Source organism: Mustela lutreola, chromosome 1 (genome assembly GCF_030435805.1).
Source record: "Mustela lutreola isolate mMusLut2 chromosome 1, mMusLut2.pri, whole genome shotgun sequence".
In the NCBI taxonomy this organism is placed as follows: domain Eukaryota; kingdom Metazoa; phylum Chordata; class Mammalia; order Carnivora; family Mustelidae; genus Mustela; species Mustela lutreola.
Window position 1 is genome coordinate 66,039,803 of NC_081290.1, and position 6,000 is coordinate 66,045,802.

The following is a 6,000-nucleotide window of genomic DNA, read 5'->3' on the forward strand; positions in this document are numbered from 1 at the left end:
AGGCCTGGGGGTGAAGAAGCCCCAGAGGAGCTGAGGAGAGGCGGGTAAGGGCTGGACTGAATCTGGCAGCTGTCTGCCTCCTTGCTGCTGGTGGAGTTTGGGGTGAAGAAGCTGAGCTTGGGGGTCGGTGGGGGGAGAAAGGAAACATGGCCACCAGGCTGGGGTGGGCTGAGCCTGTGGTCAGGTGAGCATTTGCAGGTGGCTGGAGTGCCCAGGAGAGGGAGAATGACCCGGGATGGGGGGGGTCCCCATTGCTAGCCAGCTGACACAGGAACTCCGACTCCCCTCATGTCACAGAGCATGATGACAATGGGAAGGTGAAGAGACAGGAGCGATATCTCCCCAGGAGCCTCTAGAAGGAACCAGCCCTGGCGACACTTGAACTGTAGCCCCTTGAGACACATTTCTGGTTTCCAACGTTCAGAGCTTCGAGATGATAAATCCTTGTTGTTTGAAGACTCGAGGCTTGCTGGCATTTGTTTCAGTGGATGCAGAGAGCTCATACGGGCTGTGGGGCACTTTCCTGCCATTCCTCAAGGGGTTTCTTACCTTTAAGGTGCTTTGCTTGTAACGAACTCCTACACATCTGTCAAGGTCCCACCTAAACATCAGCACCTCCGGCCAGGCTCTCTGTATGGAATTGCTGGTCATCTCCTCAGCACACGTGGCTCGTGTGCAACATGTTTCATGGCACCGTGGTGGGTAGCACCCTCTGTACGTGCGCGCATGCAATGCGGCTGGAGTAGGGAGTGCTGGGGCAGGCCCCAGGGGCAGGCCCACGGCTTAGTCAGTACTGTGTGAACCCACTGAAGTGAGTGGCCAGAGGAACGCATCTTTCTGGCCGGACTACCGAGGAGGCCTGCTCTTGGTAAGTGAGGGAGGGATCTACAGGGGTCAGAGAAAGATCGATGATCCCAGGTTTGGCTCAGACTCGAGTCCACCATGGAGATGCAGCACTGGGAGACACGACGGGGCAAAGGCTGTTGCGTGGGGAAGTGGGAGGGGGGAGCCTGGGGGAGCAGATGCAGACCCTAGGGCCCAGGTGTGGAGCAGAACCAGAGTAGCTTCCTCTCTCTACACAGAATATTGATATGGAGAGTCCCAGATTTCCCAGGATGTTGTGATTCTAATGTGACAATTTCCTTCCAAAAGTGAACACCTGTCCTAGCAGTGGCCCACACACCAGGGAGCATCCATGCAGGTGTAGGGGAGAGGGTGGGTGCTGTGCGTGCTGCCATTGATGTAATTCCGCCTCTCTCCAGTTGGAGAAGTTCCAGGGTCAAACCCAACTACAGTGCCCCCCCACACTCCCCACAGTGGGATCTCAGCAAGGGGAGCTGCCAGGTGAAAATCCATGGGAAAAATCCCACTGGGGACACATTCACACTCCACAAGTGGCCTCACCAGCTGGAGGGAGACCTGGACAGGTGTTGGGGCAGCATGAGCCCTGAATAGGGAAACTGAGGCATGGGTGTCAAGAGATCCAGACAAGATCTCTGAAGGGTGACAGGTAGTGCCTGGGTCCATCTGCCGCAGAGAGATCTCACAGCCAGCGGTATTGCAGGGCCTCCCCCGTGCTTTTCCTGGCACCTGCCAAAAATAACTCGTGTTCAGGACGTGTGGGGAGGGATCTAAGTGCATCAGAAGGATAAATGCTCCACCTCCTAAGTCATGCGACCGCGTCCCCGGGCCTTCCTGAGCACTTCTCCCTCCCACTGCTGTGAGGAAGCCAGATACCACCACCGATCTTTACCTTGTGGTTTGCTAAAGAAGGAGACCTGGCGCAGAGGGTCCCCGGCAGGGAGGGGTGAGGGAAGAACGGCTTCATAATAGGTTTACAATAAAAAGGGCCTTAAGGCTCTCATCTTACTGCATATCAGGTCAGAATTACTTCTCCCTGAGGCCTCCCGAGCACTGATATCATCTGTTCTGGAGGCTCTTTGTCTGGGGGACAGCTTGGGGGGGGTAGTTTCAGTAAACCCCAGAAGCCCCAGCCTGGACTGTCACTGCACGGACAGGAGGTGGTCCCACTGTGCCCATCGTGTCCCAGAAGTTTCCCAAGGGTGACTTGCACAGCTGCTGGTATTGGCTCCAACCTTCCCACTCTGGGTCCCCTCACCATCCAGTCTCGAGTCCAGCGCCTCTGACATCATCATGGATGAGCTTTTGCCATCACCATCTTCCCAGACCTGCCTCCTTCCCTTTCTCCCCAACCTCCTCCAGCTCTTATGCTCTCCTCCCTCTTCGGCGGGTCTGAAGGGAGTGGGCTTGAGATGCCAGAGTGACCAAAAGTCAAACTCCAGCTTCTCTACTTACCTACCGCCTGGATGCCCAAGGGCAGACACTGAACAACTCTGGCCTTTCTCCTTCATTCTTTTACACAGGCATACACACATGCATTCATTCAACAAACATCTGTTACCTGTCTGCCTGTGCCAGAGAGTGTGCTCACACCTGGGCCTGGTGAGTGAGTCCTCCAAGGTCTGTTTGCCTAATTCTGTACCAATAGGCCATTTTCCAAATAATGCAGCTATAACTCACATACCATAAGATTCACCCATTTCAGATGTGCAATGCAATGGCTTTCAGCATATACACAGGGTAAGCTGGTCATTACCATGATCAATTTAAGAATATTTTCAACATCCCTAAAAGAAACCCCAAGCCCATTAGCACTCACTTCCCATTCCTGCCTCACCCCCAACCCTTGGCAGCCCAAACTTACTTTCTGTCTCCGTGCATTGGCCTGTTGTGGACATTTCCCATCAATGCAGTTATGCAGCAGGTGGCCTCTGTGAATGGCTTCCCTCCTTCAGCATCCCATTTGCTGGGTTAGTCCAAATGGTAGCATGTGTCAGAGCTCCTTCCTTTTTATGGCCAAGTAAGATTCCTTCTGGTGTGCATATGGACACATCTATTTCACCCAACCCTGTTGAGGCCCTTTTGGCCAACATGAAGAATGTTGCAAAGACCATTCACATGCAACTTTCTGCATACAATGTTTCTTTTCAGTTCTCTCGGGCACTTGACTCAGAAGGTTTGAACTACTATAACTTTGTAACATTTTCTGATGTTTGGCAGGGCAAGTCTCTCCCTGATGTCCTTTAGGAGAGCACCTTGGCTATTCTCGGATGGACACTGCTTTTCCACAAACACTTTAGAATCAGTTCATTAAATCACAGAGACACAAAGAAATGTGGTTAGAATCACAATCCATCCATCAGTTTAGGGAGAACTTCCATCTTGAGGTTCGCAAGTCTTTGTCTCCATGAATATGGTACACGTCCCCACTTACTTAGGTCTTCCCAAGTTCTGTTAATAATGTTTAATGACTTTCTCTTCAGGGATCTTTCCTTGGATTGATTGCTAGGTGCTCTGTATTTGCTGCTCTACTGTAAAAATTAGACTTTTTGTTCGGTCCTGCCTTAAAGTAATGCATTTAAAAATAGATTAATCTCATATTCAGAAACCTTGCTAATCTCTTATTCATTCTAATAATGTATCTATAGTTTATTTGGGGTTTTCTGTAGAGAAGAGTCATGTCGGATGACCATAGTGACAACTTGGATTTCTACCCCACCTCACCACTTGTATCTTCTATATTTTGCCTTGCCTTCCTGAGCTACTAGGACCTCCCGACTGACGTGATGTAGAACATTTACAACAGTTCAACCCCCAGGTGTGCTGTTTGCGTGCATTTGGTAGATAATCAGTGTTGATTAAGGAAACCCTCTAGTCTTAATTTGCAGAGGCTTTTAAATGTTGAAAGATTATTTACAGGTCTTTACACATATACTTCATTTATTTTTTCATAACAACCTGTGAAGTGGGCGCTGTTTTCCTCACTCTACAGAAGAAGCACAGAGAGATACAGTAACCTGATGAAGGTCACACAATGGCAGAAGTAGCAGAGCCACCTTCAGTCCAGAACTCAGGTCCCTGACATGACACTGCCCTTCTAACAGCAAGAATAAAACAATTAAAAATCAAGGGTAAATAGCATCAAAATCTAAAATATGATTCTTTGAAATATTAAGCCAATCTTTACCAAGCTTGCTTATGAGAAAAAGGAGAGAGGGCCAAGTAAATATTGCAGAAAGGAGAAGACATAACCATGTGTGCAAGGGCTACTGAGAAATCCTAAGAAAATGTTAGTAACAACTTTATACAAATATATTTGTATACTTATACAAATATATTTGAAAAATCTGTAGGAACAACTTTTTCCAGAAAAACATGCTGCCAAATTTTATTTTAGGGGAAACAGAAAACCGTCACTGGGGAAAAACCAAGTAGCCCCCAGCCCTTTAAAAGTGAGCTTTAACAAAACTTCAAGGAACAGAAGCTGCCTGTCTTGGGCAGCCTTGTTTGCAGGCTTATACCCCCTAACCCCACACCTGTCCACAGTTTGTAAAAAACAGATAACAATCGGCCAAATTTATATATCCATGTACAAAACCTCACATAGAGAACTAGCAAAGTAAATCCAACAAGATTTGTCCTTAGAAATGCAAAATGGCTTCAGCAAAAATTAGAGCCATGCCTGGCACAAAACTTCTTGCTGGATCAAAAGTCTTAGTGTGGGAAATGCAGGTACTCAAGGAAGGCAGATGAAGCTCGGGACCCCAGGGCAGGAAAATCCTGAGTCAGAGATGAGTAGAATCGCTGGTAAAGGCAACAGTGGTAGGTTGGCTTACATCAAGATTTAAATTAACTGCCGGCCAAAGACACAGGAACAAAGATAAAAATCAGGCAGCAGACAGAAGAAGACATCTGTAGCATATCCATCAGATGGAAGACTAATATCCTGGGCATATAAATTACTGCCTAACTCAGAGAGGAGAAAGGCAAATGGAAAAAATAGGCAAAAGATACACAGCAAAGAGGAAATTCGTGTTTTCAGTGACAGACAGATGGACAGGCCCCTGTTGGATCTGCTCTCCTGGGGACCTGAGGAAAATTGGGGACCCAGCCTCTCTTTAGGAGTTCGCCCTGAGAGGCTGGGACCCACACACCAGGGGTGCAGGCTCAGACCCACACACTTTGAAGTGGCCTCACTTGGAGCAGCCTATATGCCCATACTATGGAAAGGACAAAAAGCCCAGAGACACATTCATATGATGAAATGCTGCAGAATGGTAAAGACGCATTCAATATTTTACACGCATTTTTAAACACACAAAGCAACATGATAAACTACATACAAATGCCTGTAACATAGAAGATGAAGGTAAACTTGGGGGACAGAGGCCATGGAGAACAGAAGGGCCCTTGGGGGAGCAGGGTGCACAATGGGCAGGAGAGAGACAAGTGTCATCTATGGCTCTTATCCCCTTGATTTCAATTAATCTAAATCAAAATGATAAAATAGGAACATTTGTGGATTCTGGGAGTTAGGGACATGGCTGGAATTTTTTTCTCTGTGCATTTTGCGTTTTAAGAGTTGCTCTTTTCTAAAGAGTTACAGCAGGAATGAGGACATCAGGGATGTGGGCAGAGCTGGGGAAGAGGGGAAGGGGCAAGGGGCGGCCTGCCGAGGCACTCGGGCTTCCCTCACCCTCCTGGAGCCATGACTCACCCAGGCCGCCCGGCTGGTGGCTCCGTGCGGTTCCTGGGTATTGATCGGAGACTCACTCTCTGGCCACAAGCTCCCCGGGTAGTGTCTTTCACAGGAGCTTTGGATCTTGAGGATTTCCACACCTGGTGTAAGCCAGCAGGGTGTACAGAGAACACGTTAGAGGAGGGGTTGGGCCAGGAAGGAGCTGGAGACCCTCCTCTCAGGTCCAACTGTATCCCAGAATTCCTGAGTGGCCCTTCTCACCCACATGTTGGGCAGCAGGGTCTGGATGACCCCTAAGGACACTTCTGAGGCCCCTGGGTGTCTCTACCAGGGCACCACCACATGCATCATTGGGAAGCCCAGCCAAGAAGGGAGCATCTTCTTGGGGTCTTGAGGGATGAATAGGAGTTCACAAAACAGAAGAAAGAAAGGCACTCCAG